Genomic DNA, 25,250 nt, shown 5'->3' with positions numbered 1-25,250 from the left:
CAAGAACACACTATGCTACCACCAATGCGCTCATGCCTAATAATTCCTGTTGAATACAGTAGCCTTCCAACACTTGAGGGTAGTGCTTTGGTTACCCCCTCATGGTCTCATCAGACCTCAGTCCATATGACAGGCCTAGATCATAACACACATGCATGATCCATGTTCTCTAATGCCCAAAAATCTTTACCAAAGATCCAGATATCACTGCAGCTAGAGCACTTACGGCGGTGCTACACATCTATCACCACCTAAGTGACCTTTCCATCTTTACAACTTCATTACAATCACTCTATTGGAGGCATGAACATACACCCTCCCACCCATAATGCCAGATGAAAGAGAAATACTCTTCTGAACCACGTCAGTGACAAAGAATCAAGCTAGTGACTGAAGAAGCTGTTAAAAAATGGTTGAACGTGATGGGCCCAAAGCCTATGCTAACTATATTAGAGGTAATAGGAGACACCTCGTGTTCCCCTTCCCTGAGAGGAGGCACCATCATTTGGTCTAAAAGATGTGACACTAAAGATAGAGTTAGAGTTCCTGAATCAACTTCATTGCTAGACAAAAGTACTTCAACATCACAATTTTAGGGCACGGTTTTTAAATGATCCGCAGCACTTATAGCTTTATTATTTGTTGTATTTTTACCTCATTTTCAATAAAGGTATTATAAGATGTTGTGTATTCAAGGAAATCACAGAATAGTATTTATTTGAAGGATATAAGCATTATACTCTCAGTCCTTGTTAAAAGATGATCATTTCTGCAATTTGATAGTTCTGTTATAGTCGTGTTTGTGGGCTTGTTCCCCCATTTAACATCACTGCTCCCCCCTCCACTCTCCCCCTCCCCCGCCACTGCCACATCACAGCCCACCTGAGACTGGCTCCCCGTCAACAAGAGAATCATCTTCAAACTCCTCACCCAAGCTCACAAGGCCCTGCACAACACCAGACCAGAATAACTCAACAGGCGGCTCACCTTCTACACCCCGACCCGACAGCTTCGCTCCGCTAACCTTGCCCTCGCTACCAGCCCACGCATCTGCAGAACAACTGCCGATGGCAGATCGTCATCCCACCGCGTCGCCAAGACGTGGAACACTCTTCCCACCCACCTGCGTCAGACACAGGACCTACTCACCTTCAGGAGACATCTCAAGACATGGCTGTTCGAGCAGTAGCAGCCCCACCTCCCCTCAGTGCCTTGAGACCCTCACGGGTGAGTAGTGCTCTTTACAAATACTCTGATTGATTGATTGATTGAATATCAAGACAAAGTTACAAGTCAGAGCATCATTGTGAAGTATGACTGTAGGAAGGTGCTACTTTTTGCGTGTTTACCCCAATTTGTAGGTCCCAGCCTACCAGACAGTGCAGCTGTCTGTTATATGAAAGACATCCTGTGGAGTTCCAGAAAGTTGACCTGGGAATTCATTCTGCCTGTTGCTTGCTATTGACTCTGTGGTTTGTAACTCACGTTTTCTGGCTTTATTTGCTTTAGGATGTCCAGCTTGGATTTGTATCTCCCCATGCCAGATCCATGTTCACAGTATTCTTCCACAAACTTGTTTTCTGTAATAAAAAAGCTTTTAAATCTTGTGCTTATTTTGTCATATTTGCTGGGCATTGAAATACCGAGGTCAAGTGACAAGCTGTATCTTCCAGAGATCCTGGTGTTTATTTTCCTTTCAGCTGACAAAAGTGAGAGCGTTTACAGGAAAGAGGAATAAAGTGATTCAGTTGAAGCTTTTCTGAAGACTTGCTGCGGTCAAGTTGCAGTTGCACAGAAGGTGCTGTTGAGTGCACAAATTAGTTCTAGGGTTGCAGCTCTGTGGTGTAGCATTGCAGTTCTGTACTCTGAGAACTGTTTTTGAGAAGGAGTTCATAATTGAAGGTGTTTTTTATGATGTGCAGTTCTAGTTTGGGATGAGCAGTGTATAGATATGCCTTGTTTTAGTATGGATATACGCATTATAATTTCTTTGCTGCTGGTGATTTGTCATGGTCTATTTCACATAGGTAGGTGACTTTTCTGTCTTAAGTTTCTTTACGACTGCTGTGTTTTCTTCGGGTCTTGCATTGGTTTGACTTTTTATCCACATCTGGCATATGTGTGTGTGTTTCTGTCTAATCCAAAAGTTGCCTGGGTGTGAAGAAAACCAATGGAAGGGAATATGTGGTGCAGATTGCATTAGCAGGACATAATTCTAATAGTGAAATGCTTGATTTTTGGAGCAGTTGTTCTGCTACAGTTTTCATAAAAAACAAATACGTTTGGAAAGTTTCACAGTGAGATGTGCAACAATGTTCAAAGTGTTTTTTTTGGTTTCTTACAACTATCTCACTTAATGCAACACATTGATTTTCCCATACCAGCCTCATGTTAATACAACAGCTAGAATGAAGCAGTGCCCCGGAGGACAGGATGGAGATGAGAGCACGCAACACATGAGCTATTAGACCGCAGAGCCTCTCGTTTCTCACATTGAGCGCATACAATTAGCGCCTCGAAATCTATTACTGACCTCTTCCAGCTGCAGACACAGCACACATCTGATTTGGAGCGTTCAGCCTTCCAGTGTTGAGTTCATCAATGTGGTTTTCTAATTTTTTTAAAATGTTTTTTTACTTTCGGCCATGATGAACAGCAGCTGCAATACTGTACAACATGGCTAAAGGAATTATGCATTGGAAGGACCTATTGGCTTTGCCAATGCTTGTCTGTGGATTGAAGCTGCTGTTTTTTCGACTCTGCTCACCAGGCCCCAAGGTACATGCTCTGATCTCTAAAACATGTTTAAATTGGTTATACTCCTAATTGGCAAATTTAACTTACGTGTGAATCTCTAGTATATTGTAAAAATTTTACCCAGGGCTTCTAAGTTAAATGTCACTAGTGGACTTCTGTACCTAATGTGCCACCCACTACAGTGACAGTGTAAACATGGCTATCTTTGTAGCCTAACTGTCGTAGTTTAAAAACTGCAAATCGACCTGTCAAAATAAACCCTTTTGACATGTCTAAGCCTTCCTTTCACATATTGAGAAGTCAGCTCTAAGTACACCTTACAGCCCTTAAGGCATGGTACGTGATGTTTAAAAGTAGGATATATGGAAAGTTAATATTAAACATGTTCTGACAGTGAGTAGCACCTCAAATTTATTTTCACTGTAGAAAGGCTGGCTATTCCACTGAGAAACTCTGGGATGTACTATTAAATGTAATAATGTTGTCTTTAGTTATGAAACTCCTAGAAATTTGATTCTTGGAATGTGATAATCATTAAAAAAGCCCAATTCACAGGTGTAGTCAGATGTTCAATACATATTAGGGAGAAGGTACTTTTAGAAAGTTACCATTCCCCTGCCTAAAGCCTTTAGAGGTTAGTTTGCATTAGCTTCCAGCTGAGTGCCTCTGAGTGCCGAAGTCCTGAATGAGATTTAAAAACTGCTCCTAAAGCAGAGATGAAGGCCTGGGTGTGTGGTGGTGTTTCTGATCCTTTGGCAGGATGACCATTTGGGTAGTGCTCAGGAACTTGAATAACTTCAATGAGGCCTCCCCTGTAACAGGCAAATGTTATCTGACACCTGCGTAGGCCTCTTTCATTGTTTACTCAATAAAGCAGGCTCCAATCACAGTAGGGAGGGAGCTTGCCCCAGAACTGGTTTGAATTTACTACAGAGGAGGGGTTGCTCATTTCCTTAGCCACACCTCTAAGGTGGGCTCACAGTCTCTGCACAAGGGAAGAGTGGTTTCACCATCCATTTGCAAGCTAGTGTGTAATGAGTCACTAACGGTATAAAATGTTATTTTGCAGTATTGCACTATAGACCAAATGAGGGTGACTTCATTACAGCACCCCACAACAGCACAGTAGGTGCTGCAACATGTCTGATATTGATTGTCACCTTTTAATTCATGTGAGTCACTCCAAATTGTTAAGGCAAATATTGACTTACTATAGGAACAATGTATCATTGTCTCTGCACACATTTGACTCACTGTGCTGAACAAGTACAAGGGCAGCCCTCGTTCCTGCTATACTGTAATATGAATATTCGGCTTCAGTTCTAAATAAGTGTTTGTCTATTGTTCCAGAATTATCAAATGTCCTGAAAATTCACTAACTCTACCTTATTTGAAAAAGGGCACTCCAATCAGTCCATCCTTACTTTTCTGCACTTCACGGTCATTGCACTAATCTTATTAGCAATTGTAAAATATTTTGCCACATCTTGGTGCATTTCTGACTTTTCCATAAAGTGAAAACCAATACAGTCGATCTCATCATGTTAAAGCATGCTGGTACTTAGCAGAAAACAACAATAAAAACATAGTACCAATTAACAAAGCAAGCCAACGAAATGTTGCTTATCGTAACTGTGAGAAAGCATGCTTTTTGCAGGTTTGAACCAACGTTTTGTCCCATTTTGAACTATTACCTGCTGGTTTTTTACTTTGAGTGCAGTAAGACTTGCTGTCCAGACCTCAGGGACAGTGTTGTTTCCTTTTCAAATTAGTATGTTTACTTCGGTGTACCCAATTGGCATGAACTTACTGACTTAGAAGTCCCTAGTATTTGGTACCCAGGTACCCATAGCATGTAAGGCTGGCTGTCCACACAAGAGCTGCAGCACTGGCTGTGCCGCTTGGTGTGTGACAAAATGAAAACACAACTTCCAGCTGCCATCGCAGACAGAATGAAGAGGCTGTGCATGCATTGCACACACAACTTTGCCATTGCCACTAATGTCAAAGTACACCAGTCCCTTAACTATGTATATATGTCTTCTATAAGGCAGCTCTATTAAACCCATGGTAAGGAGCTTATATTAAGATAGACATATATTTTTATATATTTTTATTATCGCTATACAACAAAGCCCTAAAGTGTCAGTGTTTGTGGAGGACACTTAGGTAGCAATATTAGGTAATTGCACAATTCACGGTTGGCACACCAATGCATCTAATTCCTGATAGAGTCTACCTAATTATGCCATACAGGGTATCAAATTAAAGAGGAAATTAAATGTGACTCATAGTGCAGTCAACATTCATGTCAAATGTAAGGTTGACCACTTTTGCAAAGGTAGCCACTCTTTGACCCAGTTGGCCAAGTCCCTTTGCAGAGGCACTGGGACAGAAACAGGTTCCTGCCCCCGTGGGGAGATATGCAAATGGCTACTAGGCCAGGAACAAAGGCCATTTGCTGCACTGCAGGAGGGACCCCCTGCCACAGCATGGCTGCAAAGGGTGTTAGATCAAAAGACAGGCATCAAAGGTAATGCCGCCTTTGAAGGGCCATTCCAGTGCAGGAAGCTTTTTGTTTCTGGTTCTACAGAGGGTAGAACCAGGGCCAAAGAAAGGAAAACCGGTTTCAGAACCAGTTTCCTGTGGGTGTGCAGCCCATGGTAGCCACCCCCCGGGAGTGGGCTACTAAGGTCCGTACACTCGAGGAAGACTTTAGTCTTAATGTTTGTGCATGCAAGATGCACTCTGGGATAATCATATGCCACACATCACCGGAATTGTCATCTGAGAGAAGAGTACCTTCTAGCCCAGTGGTTCACAACCTTTTCACTTCTGTGGACCCCTACTTTATCATTACTGGAACCTGGGGACCCCCACTGAATCACTCTTGGCATTTGCCCCTCCCCCCCCCCAACTAGGTCATTACTGAAGGCTGGGGATCTAATCAATTAATATTATTTTATTTTCTAAGCAGTTGTGGACCCCCTAAGGAGCCTTTATGGACCCCTACGGGATCCCGGAACACAGGTTGGGACCCACTGTTCTAGCCCATGGGCTAGTGACTGCCTAGTCCCCTTGGGGCACTTTACTGAGATATAATGGACACCCCTGGCACCTGAGATTTCAGTACTTGCTGGATAAAGGACGAGAAGCAGAACACTGTGCACTCATTAGAAGTGCAGAAGAAGAGGCTGTGACATCAGAACGACTGCACCTGCTGTACTTTGGGCTAGCGGAGTTTGGACAATGTTCTGCATGCCTAGCTCAGGGAAAAGTTGATTCCAAGCCCCAGTCCAAAGCAAAGATTCCAAGGATTAATTGGCTGGCCCCTCAGAATGGCACTGAGAACATTAAAACTGGAAGAGCCTGAACCACATCTCTGTGATTTTCCCGCTACAGGACACAGGGCGCTTCGTCAGACAGTTTGGGGATAGAAAGAAATTGCACCCAATTTTTTTGGACCCACAGGTGTTTGTTTTGACCAGATTTGTCCACCCCAAGGGACACTAGTCCCCACCAAAGATGTTTACCATGACCGCTGTATTGCAAGAACAAAAGGTCTGCATCAGAAGCCCTTTGACGCCTGCATACAGGACTTTGTGGAACTCAGAGATCCATGGCCAGAGCTTCCCCTACTCACCTGTGGATGAAAGATTCATCCGGACTTCTCCCCCATGGATCGCACAGCATCTGGACCATCTTTAACCCTGCAACCTTCAGCATCAGGACAACACCATAGAAGCCAATGGCGGTTGTCCTGTAAAGTTTGGAAATCGCTCTAAAAAGCGCTGCTGTCAAGTTAACTGCCAAAAGAATGCTTTTACAAATTGCTCCTTTGCTGAGCCTTGCTGCTCCATGCCATAGCTGCCAAAGGGTTAAGCTGAAGGTTAAGTAAATAAATGGAGACATGCTGAAAGGGTGGAATGGACAGATGTTCACCCTCCTTTTATTAAAGATATATATTTTAATACTGCAACACATAGCCAACAAAGAAAACACCAGAATGTGCAGTACAAGTTAGGGAATCATTTATTAGAAACAGCATACCATATGTCAGTATTTTCTAAGTGCAATTATGGAGAATGGAGTGCTGCAGCAGAGGTGAGGTCATGCCTAGAGCAGTGCACACCCAAAGCGTACAAAATTATTTTTGTTGGTTAATGTTTACCTCTGCTGAGAATGAGACCACTAGATAACCTGTTCAATTTTCCACAGATATTGCTGTCATAAGTACCATTTAGTAGCGCTAAACAAGGAGGTATTATAGGCATGCTATAGTGCTTTTTGCAAAATGATTAATTTACAGATGCACTAGCCCTAGCATTTTTCTGCATAATGTATAATCTACTCTGAATGGATATATTACCTTTTGCAAACATGTAACGCTTTGTCAGAGAAGAACCATACTGCCCAAGTACAATGTCCAGCATAGAAATTATAACAGAATATGCATTACATATGATATCCCCCTGGCTGGCCCACCACAAGCACTCAATTGAGAGAAGGTATCATATATAATTGCTGCAGTCCGGCTCTTCCTTCTAATCCTAGATGTGAATAGAAAATGTTATAGTATTGTGAACAAGAACCTTCAATTCTTTTGAGGTCACGGAGCAAAGATTACGCCGTCTCCTCTTCACTTTTTATTCTCAGAAACCACATATATGAAAGCAGATGTAATCATGAAAGTAACTACAATACCCATGATTACAAAGAAACTACAAACCCCAACAAAGCACAATAGTACAACCAATCAACACTAAACAATCCATATAAGTCATCATGTCTACTAGAAATCAGCCTTTTTTTCTGTGAGGTTGTAATTTCATTCAAATTTTGAACCCCTCAGAGTTATTCATGCTTTTGGTCCGAAACTAGAAAAAATTAAAGGGCTACTTGTAAATGACCTGTCAAGATTACAGAATAATACGAATTTATAGTTATATAAGAAAATCCTTCAGAAGCAAGAGGTGCTAAAATGTTTACCACAAAGGTGCCACAGGATCCAAATTCCATTCCAAGCACCAGCCAAACCATCTGTTTCAGGTTGATCAATATCTTCTATGTGTAGAGTCAGATCAGGCCATGTCGAAGTGATGAAGAGCTTATTCCTAATGTCCTGACACTTGCCAGTGTCTCCAGAAAGTCTCCAAGCCACTAGATGCTACTTTGAATTGAGAAAGCAATGGTTAGGATGGATTCATAGAATCTAGAAGAAAAGAGGGACATACTGGTAGAACGCACAGGGTATGGCAAGACATTTCCAGAAGAACAGGAAATCAACTTGGCATTCTCCAGAGAGGAGTTATGAGAATTACCTCTGATTTCTGTCTTCTGATTTGAAAGGTTACTCTCAGGATCATAGAAAAGGGTGGGAAGTCATACTGCAAGCCCTTCTATTCCTGCATAAAGACATCTGTTGCTAGAGCCAACAGATCCAGTGTCCAGCTGAAGAAGATCTAATGCTGATATGTCAGATGGGAGACAAAAAGGTCTATCTCACAAGGCCCCCACATCGGTATTATCTTGTAGAATAATTGAAAATTCAGTTTCCATTCCCTGGGATCTCAGATTTCTCATGTTCCATTCCACAATGTTATTCTTTTTCCCAGGAAGATGAGCTGCTAGACCTAAAATGCTGTGTATGAGGTATTAATGCCAAAACTCTTTGTCTATCTCGGCCAGCAGACAATATTTCATTCCTACTAGGCAATTCACATATTGAACTGAAGAAATGTTGTCCATTTTCAAGGGGATACAACAATGGGATTTTTGAGGGGACAGAGAGTGAATAGCAAAAGATACAGCTAAAGGTTCCAAACAATTTATATGGAGAGTGACTTATTGAAAAGACCATTTGCCTCACATTGGTCTTCTCCACAACCAGATAGATCCACTGGAATCTGATTCATTTACAGTGCTTGGAATTCCAGTCTTCCATGTGATTGAACCACTACTGCAATGCTTGACAAACTTCAAGAGATAGTTGTATTCGGTCTGAAATAAAAAAACACTTTTCTTAAATGACGAATTTGTAACCTCTGGAGGAAATGGTAGTGCAAAGGTCCCAGGACAATGGCTTGGATTGAAAAGTCTAGAAGACCTACTTTCTTAATAATCAGAATGATAAAGCTTTTTACAAGAACTTTTTGAATTTCTTCATTGATGGCTCAATTGTTTTTTAATTGGTAAAGATAAAGTGGCTGAGATGGAATCAATGGGAAAACCTAATAAATTAATTTGATTTGAAGGACATAGATCTGCTTTCTTTTTGTTGATGATGATAAAACCTACAATTTGAAGAAGAGAAACAGTCACGTGTTGTAGAAGTAAGGTGGGATCTTGAGACATTATCAGAATGTCGTCCAGAGAAATAATTACTCACATTCTTTCACGGCTGCTTTTAACAACGTGTGAAATATCAAGGGGTTAATAAAAGAGAGCATGGGATAGCTAGAAACTTGTACATTTGATCTCTCCACTGAAATTTTAGAAACTGATGTGGGACATAAAATGAATTCGCTAAGTAAGTGTCTTTGAGATCTAAAAAAGACCATGAAGTCCCTTTTCTTAGAAGATCTTTCAGAAGATAGATACCTTCCATCTTGAAGAGTTGGTAAAGAATCCAGGAACTGAAGTCTTTGAGATTTGTTAATAATAGAAAATCTCCCACTTTTTTGTCTGCTAGGAAGATATCACTGAAACATCCCTTGGGATTGAAAGAGGGGTGACTGATTGCAAATTTGTGAATGAGAGAACAAAGTTCTTGGTCAATAACTTTCTCTTGTTGTTGCCTGAAAAATATATTTTTTCACAATGTTGTTTGAATTAGTGTTGAATAAAATTCTAAATGAAATCCAAAACCAGTATGTAAAGCCCATATATAATTTGTTACTGTTTTCCAATTATCTATAAAATAGTGAATTCTTCCCCCTAAACCTGGTGGGAAAGAAAATCGGTGGCTCACATTGAGAGGCAAAGCGTGAAGAGTTACTACTGTAGTTTCCTTGTTGAGTGTGTCCTCTGTGGTCATGGCTTCCTGATGGAAAGAAAGGTGTCTATCATTGATTTTCAGTCCAGGAACCTCTTTGACAAGGGAAGCTTCTGCATGTGGCATGATGGGAGAAGCGTCTTAACAAAAGGATCTTCAAAAAATAAATCTCCACCTGAAGATCCTGCCTTATTTTCTAAATCACATAGTTTAGGATTGATATACAGTAATACAGTAAAATGGACCTTCGTTGTTTGGCTAAAAGTGTACAGTTTGTGTTGCCTAAAACGCATATAGCTATTTCAGCCCAACTGGCAAGAATTTCAGGGTCAGGGGTGCAATGCTGATCCTCAGCTGTAAAGACATTATCCAGACTCTTCGTAAGACATTCCGACAGGTCTAGGAGTTAAATGGCAGACCTTATAAGACATACCTAGTCTTTTTTGGGGGGTTTAATGTATTTACCTAAAAATACAGACAGATTTGTAACTATCTCTGGGGTGTTTGTGATTTGAGTTGAATGTGTAGGTCTAGGGCATTCTGCCCAATGCATATTTGTGATTTCTTTAGAAAAGGGTTTCCTAAGCCTGCATGTGATATAAGCAGCTGTTCTGGGAGCAAGAGTCCACTCAGAAAATCTAGGATAAACTATGCCTTCAAGATCCAATCTGTCAACAAGAATAGAGTGAGGATTTTGCAAATAGCAGGGACCCTCTCCTGCATCTTTGTCATTTTCCCTCTTTTTTTCACCATTATCAGTAGTAAAGGAATTGTCTGTTAGATCATTATCTTATTTGTGTTCTGAAATATCTGGGAAGTCTTTAAAATAAGCCCTTTTTAAGTTTTCAAAGGCATTTGGCTTAATTATTTTTTTTAACTTTTTGAGTTGTAAAATGATTTTTTGTTTCCGATTGGCCTGATTGATAATAAAGATTTTAATAGTTGGCTCATAGGTCCCAGTAAGCACTGTATGAAAAGACAAACCTTATCAAATGCTTTATTCATTCAATTGCATTTAATGCAGTTGAATGTGGATTGCAACTGCATCTGCTACAATTGTGTGGGATTCTATTGTCTGATTCAGTATGGCATTGTGAAGAATATAATTTTGAGTCCCATGTGTCGCTATTGTGCCAGATATCCCTATGTAGTTTCAGATCACCCAGTACTGGTTGGAATCCTTCTGTTGTCTCCACATGCATGTTCTTGCTTTGTGCATCACCCCCCTTCTATATAAGCTTGTTTTCTATAGGATTAATTGCGCTGACACTCCCCCAGTATTTAATGGGATCCTTTCCCCACATCAGAAATAGTGCGGAATTCTCCATGCCATCGAGTATTGTCCAGAATCCCATTTTACTACACAACATACCTCAGCTAATATAATGTGAAACCCCCCACTACCACAGTAGGCAATTTTATGTGGCATTTCCTTTCCAACTCCTCTTTCAGCCTGTATTCTTTGAGACCTCCTGCTACTTCGTGATTAGCCAGCCCTAGCCCATATTCTCAAATAGTACGCAATCACCACCAGCTCTTTTAGATTAACTATGTTATGCAAAATCCCCATATTACTCCGTGTTGTGTGAGACCCATAAACTTTGGCTTTTTCAATCTGTATGTGGGATTGTATCATTAATGTTTAAGGGGTTACAGCGTAGGCCCCCATCCCTCTACTCTAAACCACCTAATGTCCAATGAAGCCCCACATGGACAAGCAGAGGCTAAGCGTGACATACACAGGCCCTACTACTATCTATCTTTTCAACTCCTCAAGACACTCATCACAGTGGACCGTCCCATCAAACAAGCCTTTTGCCCACCTACTGGCTCCCTTACATATCGCCATACATTCGGTCTCCTCAAGTTTCTGTCTGCCAAGTTAGCAACACACCCCATCCACATGCCCCATAGGAGCCAGATTCCTGAGCATTGCTGTGTTGTGCCTGTGCTCCACCCTTTTACGTTTAAGCTGAAATTCCCCATCCAGAATAATCATATATCCCTTATAATGTGCGCAGTTCAATAACAGGTGGCCATCCCATAACTCTGGATTTTCCGTAGCCTGATGCGTAGTGATAATGTGTCAGTCTATTCCATGTGGCTAAGCTGAGCACGAGCACAACACTGTTGAAGAAGTTGGCAGTGATTCCCCACCCTCCCCTTGTGCTGTATGCTGTCAGATGTTGTGGTCTGCAAGAGCACTCCCCTCCTTCATGCATGCTCCACATGGGCTGTGTTCTCACCAGCCTGCTATTGAACTTGTAGGCATGTGTCTGCACGAAGTGTTGAAGGAGACTGTTTGCTTACACACCACTTCAACACGCAGCCTACACTCTTCTGCACAGCACCTGGAATGAGCTGTGCTGCAGGTGGGAACTTTTGAGTGCCAAACCATTAATGGAACCTCTGGCCTAGATTTTGATGTCCTGCAATTTAAGCTCTGCTATACTGCACCTGTGTTTCCAATTGCTTTGGCTGTCTCCTCCAGCTATAAGCTCACCCAAAGAAAAGATGAGCTACTCTACTGTCAGGATGTGACCATGCTGTGTCCTATTGTCGTAAGGCTCCATAATCTATTTCCCTGTTACATACCTGTCACCACCATTCAGCTTCTGTACCTGCTTGCCCTCTTCTTCTCTCTCCAAATCAGCTAGTATGCCATGCTCATTGCCCCCTTGTTACTGTATGACTGAAAGTGAGAACACAGTCAATTCCATCCATCTCTGTATTTGAAAGCTGTGGTACTCTGTCATGTCAAGCCTCCCCAACTTGAAGGTTCAGGTTGAAAGCCTAGGCATATCCTTCACAACAGTGGATGACAAGAAGATGCCTAGGTCCCTACACCTTGCAGGGGAATGCTCAAATTATCATGCATGTTTTCTGAAGCAGGGCCAACATTCACTTGACTGTAGATGTGCTCAATTATTATTTTGGTTCCCTGGCAAACCTGGGCTAAACTAGGCCAAGCAAAATCCAAATTAATCAGTTGATGTCCTCCACAACATGTTCAAGGAGCACACCAGCACATGCACCCAACAAGATGAATCATAGGAAATCAGACCACTACGATGTTAGATTTTGAGACAACTAGGCAATTCCATGCCTGACATCTTGACACTTGACCGATCACTAGAATTCTCTAATTTCTAAGTGTTGCACATAGAGCCAGCTTTAAAGAGCCAGTCAAGCGCATTGCATATTCCATATAGCCTGGCAGTTGCCACAACTGTACTCAGCTAAAATCCAAGATCTAAATAGTAGGTCAACTGGTAACAGCACAAATCAAATCGGAGCATCCATAAACGTCATGTCCAAGTCACAGTTTGATTCCATGTTACAGCCAACCCAAATAAATGCCATGAAGGTTAAACTATAGGTTAATGGAAATAGTGTGCCTCTACCACTGTGCAACATATTCACTGCTAAATCAACACATGAACACTGCACCACCACCACCTCAAGACAGTATGGGCCTGATTACAACTTTAGCGGAGGGGGTTAATCCGTCCCAAATGTGACAGACATCCCTCCTGCCGTATTACGAGTTCCATAGGATATAATGGACTCGTAATACGGCGGGCGAGATATCCGTCACATTTGGGACGGATTAACCCCCTCTTCCAAAGTTGTTATCAGGCCCTATGTCTCTCCAAAAGGCACAAGAACACTTCTAAGTTGTGAGCCAACAGAAAATTATTTGCTTGATACAGTTGTCAGACAGCATACATGTCAATCAACTGGATGCTCTACTGAGAAGCCTTCACAAACTATTAAATGGAAAAGGCAAGACTACAAAACTGCACACTTATCGCACCATCCAACCTGAGCAGCTGCAACATCAGTGACTGACCTTTCATCTTCATCCAAAGAAATAAGTGGAACTAAGCAAACCCCAATAAGAAGACATCATTGAGTGGGTTTAAGGACACCACACATCCATCGACATGCATCTCCCAAATATGGATATCAAGCAAAATGTTATCTTATGCCAACTGCTGATGACCTAGTAGGAGAGGTTAATTGGTTCTGTTGGTTCTCCAACATTGACCTCAAATGCATATACCACAAACTTGTTGGATCCAAAATCCAGGTATTTCACAACATTGTCCACTCATCCTCGACTCAGTAGGTACAAACAACAAAATGCTGTAGTGTCCAGTACAGGCTATGTGTTTCAGAACACTGTCTGAGAGGTTTGTGCCAGACTCACTCACAGTGGCACTCGTGGCTATACCAAGACCCTAACATCATTAAGGCCTCTGCTGTATAGTCCGAAACAGACTGCAGCCTCACCCTTAATTAAAAGAAGTGTGAATTTTTAAAGCCATGCATCAGCTTCTTCAAATAATGTTTTTCACTCGAAGTGGTCATCTGTGACCCAGCGCTCTGACCCATTGGAAGTCAATGACAAAGTTTCCATCTCATCCCAAGTCTGTGTCAGAGGCCAAATTCCCCTGGATATATTATGGGTGATTGATCAAAACTCTAACATCATTGACTGGCTCGCTTGGAGAAGTTACATAGTCCATGTCCACTTGAGCGAGGAAAATCAAAACATCCCCAAGCAACATAATACACGATTGGCAGAAACAACTATTCAGTACTTCTATGCCACTAAAGACTGTTGACAGCAGTGCCACTGAATTTGATGCTGCTCTCTCTCAAAAGTAATGCAACAGCAAGTGAGCACCTATGGCTTATGCCAGTTAGAGGTTGGGGGAAGTTAATGTCATTCTGTCAGGGACTTACTTAAATGTAACATCTTAGACATTACTTTACCTCCTCGTAAATTCACGCCCACTGTGGAAATCAGATACTCTGCAACATCAAGGAGGAGGGTCTCACTAATCAGCATCCCAAGAAAATCTTTCCAATGTTTAATGATGTGATGTAGCCGAAGGGGAGTTCTGTTGGAAAGTGAAGGGAAGTTAGAACGTACGCTTGGTAGTTAGATAAAGTTATGTCAGGAAGCAACCAGCAATGTCCTGTACTCAGAATACATATGTAAGTGTGAGTCTAAATTGAAAGCTGTTACACTGTTTGTCTGTGATGTGCTACGGGTAGATGCTGCCATTCTCTAGATGCTGCTATTTCATTTCATTTTCTTCCTGTCAAATAAAAGAAGTGCAGGTGCTCTTCCTATCAAATAAAAGAAGTGCACTAAGTCATTTGAAAAAAAGGGGCAGACCAGTTTCATGTGCCAAGGCTCACTTGTCCGCTATTCGTTTCTTTGCGAGACTACAGAATCAGGAGTCCCATTTGAACACCTTTGTCATTAAGAAGGCGGTGGCAGGTTGGACTCGAATAATAGAATATTATTTAATAATGCTCCCTTATTAAGGACACTCTTGGACAGAATCCCCAATGTATGTTCCACGCCTTTTGAGGCGGCATTATCCGCCGCAGTATTTACTACAGCTTTCTATGGCTCTTTCCACGTTAGTGAATTAGTGGGGCCTTCCAAGGGTGACCACTCAGGAGGCCTTCAGTGGGCTGATGTACATATCATTCTGGGGTTGGTGACAATTCAACTGCGAAAGTCCAAGAGTGATCAATTGAGTAAGGGATCATGCATTGAACTTAGAGCTGTGCCAGGGTCTCCGTTATGCTCGGTGAGTTGCTTGGGATCTTACCTGTTGCCACCCATCCTCTGGGTCATCTGCCCTTTTTCTACACGCAAACAAGGAATGCTTATCGCCGTATTTAAGGTGACTCTTGGTGCCGCAAGTGTGGACTCCTCAGGGGTACTCTTCGCATTCGTTCAAGATTGGGGCAGCTATCTTAGCGGCTGGCCCAGAGATGTCTGTAGCAGATGTAAAGTCCATCGGTAGATGGTCTTCCAATTGTTATAAGCGCTACATTAGACCTGAATTGCAATGATGGGTGTTCCCTTACTCATAGTTTGTGAAATGCGTGTTGGTTTCTCATACAATTTTCTTTCATTGCAGTTCAATGGCACCTCACGTGGTTTGGATCTTAGGACATTCTTTTGTTCGGTGGGCGGCCTACAGGTTGCAACTGCTCCGTAAGACTAAGCCTGCGGTGATCCAGAATGTGGCTTTTCGCTGGTGTGGGGTTGGTGGACTAGGAATCACCCAGCTACAGCAACTCGTCGAAATGGCAAAGAGATGCGAGGGACTACAGTTCCTGGATCTCATTATTATACATATTGGAGACAATGACTTGGTGCGCATGGGACACAAGGCACTCAGAGAAACGATTTTTGCTGAAATTACCAAGTTATCCAGAGAGTTCCCGAATGTGGCCATTGCATGGTCACATATGATACCTAGCCGCAATTGGGGTCCAATCATTAAATCAAGGACAATTAATGTGTCAGTTCGGAGACTCAACGCTGAGATGGCAAGACTGTGCCCGGGTCCTGGCCGCTTATGGAACATTATGCATAAACTTTTAAAAGGTCCAGTTATGTTCTACAGAGATATGGTTAATGTGCCTGACGCAGGGATGGACAATTTATTGCAGTCATGCGGTCCTTCTCTCACAGCTTGTTTGCGGGTGGGGAGGGCGCATGACCTTTGGGCCCCTGGTCACCCTCGTGGCGGGAGAAGAAGTGCTAAAGTAACCATAACCAACAGAGGGGTCCCCAAGGCTGGGGCCCCGGGATAACACCAGAGGTAGGATCCTGAAGTCCTGAACCAACCTGCGGATGTACACACCAGCTTAGGGAGTAGGGAGCCCAGATCGCTGGGGTGGCCATGGGGCTCCCGCTCCTGGCAGCCCCGCTACACCCCCTTGGCAGATTGGTGTTTGGGGAGGGGTGGAACCCTGAGCATGAGGACAAGGAATGGTGAAGTCGGGGGAGCCGCCCCTCTAGGGATACAGGTGAGGTACGGTTCACCTGTGTGGTCCAAAGGAGGTTCGGGAAGGGATCCTGTCACATTGATTTATGGTTAATGAATAAATCTTATTGAAATGTTTTTTATAAATAAGTGTAATTATGTTTTGAAAATTCTTTTTGAAGTGAAATATTACTGTCGATGTCTTTATGAAGTAATTGGTAAAAGTTATAAATAAAATTATTCCAACAAAATGTTTTGTCGGTCTGAGTGTGGCAGGTGTTGGGGTGAGGGCTTTCTGGTGGTCTCCGAGTTCTAAGTACCTCCTGACAGTACCTGCCCATTTTAAGCACCGATTGTAGAAACGAGGTCGAAGCAATTATGGTTGCTAGATACGTTTATTGACAACAACCAACAGACAACGACATTGATCCCTGCTCCTCTTTAATCTTTAAATGGTACGGAGTACCTGCACTTTTTTTTTATTTGGAAGGAGGAATGCGGCCCTTCTCAGTATTTGTGAAATACTTTTAATGAGAGAGCACCGGCACTTTCAGTAGCAATTGGTTCTCTGAGGTAGCGCGTACCTGTACTTTTCCCATTGCCATTGAAAGCACTGCTCTGAACGGTCTGCATTTTACTTAGGGGCAAGTGCTTTAGAATACATGTAGTGAGCAGTCAGGTTCTATCATGCCTACAATCCACACATCTGGTTTAAAGCAACTCAACACTGATTATATACTTCTAAAAACAGGGTTACTGTGTCCGTGGTGGGAAAAGGCATGTTTTTTTATACATATATAATCACGGCTTTTGCCAATCTACGTGCAACAAACTCAAAAAAAATCTATATCTAACGCATCTGCTTTGGCAGTACGCCATCTTGTGTTTCTTTGTTAGAATTGCGCACAAAATATTATTTACAACTACTGCACAACATTAGCAAACGAATATTAATTTGAAGTGCCAGTTGAAAAGGAACACTCTACTTTGTACAATAAAAAATATCAGCACCATAGAGAAACGTACGTCTACTTTCGTCTCTCTTTTCATACATGGACAGGGCTGAATGACTTCTTATTTTTCGTGCAATATTGTATCTGGACAAATAAACGTTTTACCGTATAATTTTCGAAGCATGTTCACCCCAACTTAAATGGCTAATTGCATAGTCATAAAAAAACATACCTGAAGTAATGGACTCAATTAAAATACCTTTTACGAAATAGTAGCTTACTAAAATGTTTATTTTATTTCCTTGTAGCACTTTTATCCAAAGTTCTTTATTAATGAAATTGTGCAAAAATTAACAACAAAGTAGCAAAGGCAGTAAAACAAATAGAAGTATCAAGGTGATAATGTCAGAAACCCAAATCGCTTTCTACAAAATAAGAAATAGATAAAAATAAGAAATAGATCTACAAATTTCAAAACACTTAACAATTGTGATTCACAAAGGAGTAGAACTTTTATGTAGGGTTGTTGGATCTGGCTCTTTCTGCAGGGTCATCCCAGATGTTTGCCATCCTGTGCCGAACCTGTTTTTGTTGGCTTTTAGGACCTGGCACTTTAACCCAGCCACTGCTCTCCCTTCTAAACATGGTAAAATTGATTTACACCTGATTTGTATGTTTAATTCACTTATATGTCCCTAGTATATGTTACTCCATATACCCAGGGGCTGTAAAATAAATGCTACTAGTGGGCTGCAGAAATAATTTTGCTAGCCACTAAAGTATCCTTGTAAAACATTTCCCTTGCTTGCCACTGCAGCCTCTAGTGCAGTTTTAAACGATTTCGACCTGGCAAAATACACCTTTTGCCAGGCCTTAACGTTAGTTTTTAATATTCTAAGGTAGGCCTTAAAGCTCATAGGGCGTAGTATATGAAAATAGGGCATGCATACTTAAGGTTTACATGTCCTGGCAGTGAAAAACTCCTAAAGTATTTTTTCTCTTTTGTAAGGCTAACTCTCCCATAGACTAACACTGGGTTTCCTTATTACATACACGTGATAGCTTCAGTTTAGCAACAGATAGAGGAATACTTCTTCTACTCAATTAAAATTACAATATAAAAACCTCTTTAATGGTAAAGTCAGATGTTAACTTACTATTCTGACAAAGGCACTTTTCGAAATTTGGTATTTTGTTGCCTAAACCAAATATACTTCTCTGCCAGTTTCCAGGGTCATGTTTGGTCGGATGTTCCATGTGAAACACTTAAAGCAGACATCTCACATCCAACTGACTTGATGAACCCTTAACAAAAATCAAGGATATTTGTATTCTTTTGTTTTTTAGAAGACCACCTACAAGTCCAAGGGCAAAACAATTCCGGGACTTGGTATTCTTGCAAAAGATGCATATGAATGTGCAAACATTTCTGTATTATTTAGCAACAATTAGCATGCTTATCTACCAGAAATGTGTTACATGAGGTCATTGGTTGTAGTTTTAATGAAGTAAATGTTGATTTATGTTGTGTGGAGAAGACAGCAATACACCAACAGAGATGCCCAATAAGATAAGTATAATAACATGGCAGTCCTATTTACATTTGTTGTCATTGTGTCTTGTTAATTGTTATTTGGTTCAATGAAAATAAGAAAGTTAGACCTGGCATCCTTAGGGTGGTCTTCCCCCAGACGTTTTGGCTTTACCTCCTGTTCTGTTGCTCTATCTTTTTCTTGGTCTTAGAACTCTGAGCACTTTACCACTACTAACAAGTGCATGTGCTTCTTCCCTCAAACACAGCAACATTGGTGTATCCACAACTGGCATATTTAATTTACATAAATGTACCTTGTAAAGTGGTATCCCATATACCCAGGGCCTGTAATTTAAATGCTACTAATGGGCCTGCAGCACTCTGTGGCACCCACTTAAGTAGCCCTGTAAATATCTAAGGGCTGCTACTGCAGAGCCTGTGTGTGCAGTCTCACTGCCACCCCGACTTGTCATTGAAAACCTCTTGCCAAGCCTTAACCCCCATTCTTATATATAAGTCACCCCTAAAGTAGGCCCTAGGTAGCCCATAGGGCAGGGTGTCATGTAAGCAAAAGGCAGGACTTGTACTTTAAAGGTTTACATGTCTTGGTAATAAAAACTCCCAAAGTTGTTTTTCTTTACTGTGAGACCTGCCCCTCTCATAGGCCAGCATGGTGAATTCCTTAGAATTCTTTAAATATGTAATTCCTAATCTGAGAGGAGTAGCTACATCATGTTTAGTATCATTGGAATAGTAATGATAAATGCTCCTTACTGGTAAAGTCAGATTTATTAGTACCATTTTAGAAATGCCACATTTAGAAAGTGGGTATTTCTCTGCTCTTACTGTCCCGTGTGTCTAGAGCCTATCTCCAATACACATCTGGTGTGGGCTAGGTGACAGCTACACTTGTTCATTCCCTTCAGAAACCAACAACACAGGATACTCAACTGCATCTGCATTCATCTTCATACTGAGGGGTCCTCCTGGGGAGGAGATTGGGAAGGGCGCCCACTTACATCTCAAAGTAGTTGCCAGAGCCCTCACAAAGGGGCTGATTACCCCACAAGGTGTAGTCTGGAGCCAGTGCTGAGCTGAAAGGGGGGCCTGGGCACTTCACAGAAACCTTTTGAAGTCATCCCCTACATTAAAGACACTTTTTAGTGTAAGTACTGGTTCCCTGAACCACTAAAATTAGTACACCTCTGGACTGAAGAAACCTGATGGAGTAAAGACTGCTGTGCACCAGGATTGCCACCTTGCCAGTACTGACTGTTCCCCAGGAACTGTTTCTCTGCTTTGTTGTGTTGCCCTACAGCCTGCTGATCTCTGCCTGGCAGCCCTGGACTCATCCACTATCCCCAGGGTGAATCCAATGGTGTGCTGACTTGCCTCCGATTCTACTAAGGGTCTCCGGAACACCAAAGACCCCAAGCAGCTTTGTTGAACTTTGCCACCTGCTTTTCTTTAAAATACCCTGAACGGCTTTGCTTGCACTTTTCCGTACACTTTCATCAAAGGCCCGAGTGGCTTTGCTATACTTTGATGCCTGCTTCTTTAACAACCCCACGCAGCTTTGTTGCACTTTGCTGCCCGCTGTCATCAAAAACCCAGTGCAGCTCCCCTGCAGTCCACCATCCGCTTCCTCAAGGACTACCGAGCAGCTTCTCTGCAGGTCCGCCACCAGCTTGCCAAGGATTACGGAGAAGCCTGACTGACCTCCACCAATTACAACCTTCAAGGCTCGTGGCTGTGCCAGTGACTTCACCTGGTGCCGCCGGATTCCCCCCCCTTTACATTTCCCACATAGTCCCACCAGCTTCGTTGCGACTGCTCAGAGGAAAAGATTTACCCGGGACCTAACACTCAGCTGCTCTCAAAGAAGAGCCCACTCGGGACATTACCGCATTCTCTTAAGACAACATGCACTCGCATCACAGAATGCCACGGCCTCATCTCTTTGTCTCATAATCGCTTAACAGCATTGTTTTGATTTAACCTTAAAAAGAGAATATCAAAGAAGACAATTTGGATTTTTGTTGTGTCTGTCTTGATTTATGAAGATAAACAAGTTTTATTTTTGTACACCTCTGTGGAGTCCTTTTGTAATGTACTTCCTGAGATAACTGCATGTGTACTGCACAAATACTTTATACATTGCCTTCTATGTTAAGCCTGCCTGCTCTGTGCCAAGCTACCAGAAGGTGACCACAGGTTAAGTTAGGTTGTTTATTTTTTACTTGTCCCAACTATGATTGTGGTCTCTACCGGGAGAGGGTGCATACCGCTGCCAACTAGAGACCCAATTTCTAGCAGGAAATGATTGCACAGGCCTTCATATCCCCTCTGTTTGGTGCTTCAAATGCAATGTGCACATTAGGAAATACCGTTAGTCAAAAGAAAATTTCTTGTACCTCATTGCTGTGCTCGAGTTAATTATTAATAAACAAACTTTGGCAAAGACAAAGGGTATGTCTTTAGCAAGCTAACACAGTGGTTATCTATTTTTATATTTAATTCAAGGAAGAAAAAAAATAACAAAGCATGTTGCTACTTAAACCTGGCTGCCACATGCTCGCAATAACAAAAGTCCTGGAACTAAAGTGTTCTTTTTAGGCAGGTGTGCATGTGATCAACAAAAATACTATTGGTTGCACTGCCAGTCTCTATAGTTGGCTCACCCCCTTATTATTTGCTGAATATTCAGAAACAAAATGTTAAAACCAGTTAAACAGACTGATGGATGAGAAGGGCTGACCCAAAATCCCGATATGTATGTATATATGAGTATATTGTTTAATTTTGCTGAGGCAGCTGTCTAAAGGCCAAACCTCAAAAGGATGGCATTTATTTAATATCACACTAACTTACCAATACTTAAAGCCACTAACAAACATTAACTTGTTCAAATAAACTTACTTTGGTGTCATTAGAAAGATGAAATAGTGAACTGGTCCAAGCCGGGCTCTATGCCAATCTGATATGCATAGTCACTGCAAAATGTTTTATAACCTCCTAGTTTTTTCCAGTTTTATATAGGGCAAGCTAGAGTCAAGGGCATTATTGCACTTCACATGAGCACTAAATTACAGTTTGTGTGGTGACACTGATTTTATTCATTCTACACAGAGTTAAGCAATTTGCCCAGAATCACAGTATGTGAAGCAGACGGCAGGGTTTGAACCTGGCTCCTCAATTGAAAAGTCAGCAGCTCTGCCTGGTAGGCCACATACTCTCCCCACATTACCTCAACGCACATACCTTTTCACAGAGATGATCCCTATGCAGGGCTGTTGCCAAAACCAAGCAGTTTGTGTGCTCAGTCATTAGGAGATCCAAATGGCAAATCCATACTTTAGGAAACAGTGTATCTGCCACTGTCGTGCAAAGATGTGTGGATGGCAGGGTGTACCCTGATTGTGTGCCTGCACTTGGGAAAAGAGCAGAATTGCTATATCTTAGTAGCTATGGCTTTGTGATGCTCTTTTCCCCTTTAGTACAATGCAGCAGAGCAACTTTGGTTGCTGTGCTGGCCTAGAAATTAGTAAATGCGCCCCATATTTTTTTTAATCAACAGTCATAATTGGCTGAAATCCTGCTGGAGAGGCTCGAATTCACTTGTCAAAGCAAAAGATGTGTCTCTCTGGTACCAGGCTAAGATGTTTTCCTGTTTTCTTCACACTAGGGGCCATATTTATACTCCGTTTGCGCCGAAATTGCGTCGTTTTTTTTTACGCAATTTCGGCGCAAAACTAACGCCAACTAACGCCATATTTATACTATGGCGTTAGAGGCGAATAGCGCCAAAGTTCCCGGAATGTGCGTCATTTTTTAGCGTGAACCCCTTCCTTGCGTTAATGATATGCAAGGGAGGCGTTCCCGTCTAAAAAATGACTCCCAGGCCTTTACGTGGTATTTATACTCCCGGGCAAAAGAGACGCCCGGGAGTTGGCGTGGCAAAAAACGGCGCATTTGCGCCACTTTTTAACGCCTGCTCAGGGCAGGCGTTAAGGGGCCTGTGGGCTCAAAATGAGCCCACAGGTGCCCTCCCATGCCCCCAGGGACCCCCCCTGCCACCCTTGCCCACCCCAGGAGGACACCCAAGGATGGAGGGACCCACCCCAGGGACATTCAGGTAAGTTCAGGTAAGTATAATTTTTTATTTTTTATAATTTTTTTTGGTGGCATAGGGGGGCCTTATTTGTGCCCCCCTACATGCCACTATGCCCAATGACCATGCCCAGGGGACAGAAGTCCCCTGGGCATGGCCATTGGGCAAGGGGGCATGACTCCTATCTTTACAATGATAGGAGTCATGTTGATGGGGGATGGGCGTCGTTAAAAAATGGCGCAAGTCGGGTTAAGACGATTTTTTCGACGTAACCTGACTTGCCCCATTTTAAGACGCCCATGCGCCATTTTCCCCCTACGCCGGCGCTGTCTGGTCTACGTGGTTTTTTCCCACGCAAACCAGGCAGCGCCGGTCTGATTGCGCTGTCTAACGCCATTCCATAAATACGGCGCCCGCATGGCGCTTCAGAATGGCGTTAGACGGCGCAAAACTTTTTGACGCTAAACTGCGTTAGCGCAGTTTAGCGTCAAAAAGTATAAATATGGGCCTAGATCTCAGCGCATTCTAATCAACCACGCTCTTTCTGAACTGTTACCACTGTCACTTGGCGCACGCCAAGGTTCTACTCTCTTCTTGGCATTGTTTAACCTATACCTGGAGCCCCTAACCGAAATTAAACTTGCCCATATTTCCTACCACATGTATACGGATGACACAACTGCACGTGAAAATCGCCCCAAAACATCAAGATCCTAAATAACACCTTTACCAAAATTCAAAATTGGCTGACTCATAACCACCTCAAACTCAATGCCCTCAAAACAGAATTCTTATTGATATCACCACCCTCCATTGGCCCTAGTATCAAAGACTGGCTCCCGGGATTCACTCCCTTGAACTGTACCCCACACATCAATGACTCTGTAAAATCCCAAGGTGTAATCCTGGACAATGCCTCTCCATGCAAAAGCCCTTCAGTACCACCACCAGAGGAGCTAACCACCAACTGCATGCACTAGGGAAACTAAAACCTTTTACTCACCTTGGCAGACCTCAAAACAGTGGTGATTACAGTGGTGCTACCCTACTGGGTCTCCTGAAAATCACACTTGCACTAAATGGCTACCATCTGAGGCTGGGTTTCCTCCAGTGCTTAATTTGTAAATTAAGAGGTGCCAGTGCTCAAAGCCCTTCTCTTAAACACGAGGCTGCTGTAATGAAATCTGCCAGCACTGAATACTGAGGCAGCATAATCCTAAAGCCATCTCGGGCCTCTTCAGTCCATTTACGGCCACCCCCGCCCCTTAAGCTCATCTTGCAACTTTCTACTTTCTCCCTTTATGACACTTTTTAGTTTTTCCTTCTTCCGTCTTTCACATATGTGTCTTTTGCTCGCAGCAAATGCTTGAGGCATAAGAATAAGCCCGGCCCTCACAAATAAGTGCCGGTGCTCAGCACCGGAAACAACAAGCACAAATTAAGCACTGGTTTCATCTCAAAATCACATGTACGGCCCATAATGCTTTACCTGACTCAAACAATCACCCTATCGGTGGAAACAGACCTTCCAAAAGCACAAACTCCCAACTGATTACGCCTCAAAAATTCAGCAAAAAGAAACCCTACAAACGACCCTTCTCTAGAATTGGCCCCAAGATCTGGAACTCTGTTACCCCCGAGATCAGATGTAACCAATCCACACGCATCTTCATAAGAGAAGTTAAAAATCTCTCATATCCAACAACCTTTTCTCACACTAAGGACAATACCTCCCTCTCTCCAAGATCGACTATTTCCTGTTGGTTTGTTGTTACCTTTCTTCACGCCCTCGCCCATACTATTGAGATCGGCGATGTTTTTTTCTGCATTTTCTTCCCCCGGCTATCTACACATCCTTCGGACACCATCAGACGTTGCTCGGACCAGTAGTTTGTCTATCTGCTTTTATCGCTTTTCCTCCCATTTGCTTATGTAAATGCTTGTCCTCATGACATATGCTATGTTTTATTGTACATGGCCCCTGTTTTGTATCATACCCTCCTCTATTATTCTTGTAATGCGCTCTGTCACCCGAACGGGTCTTGTTTGCGCTATATAAAACTTTAAAAAAATGCATGACCCTTGGAGAGGTTCA

Source organism: Pleurodeles waltl, chromosome 8, assembly GCF_031143425.1.
Source record: "Pleurodeles waltl isolate 20211129_DDA chromosome 8, aPleWal1.hap1.20221129, whole genome shotgun sequence".
Classification (NCBI taxonomy): domain Eukaryota; kingdom Metazoa; phylum Chordata; class Amphibia; order Caudata; family Salamandridae; genus Pleurodeles; species Pleurodeles waltl.
This window is presented reverse-complemented; position numbering follows the sequence as displayed.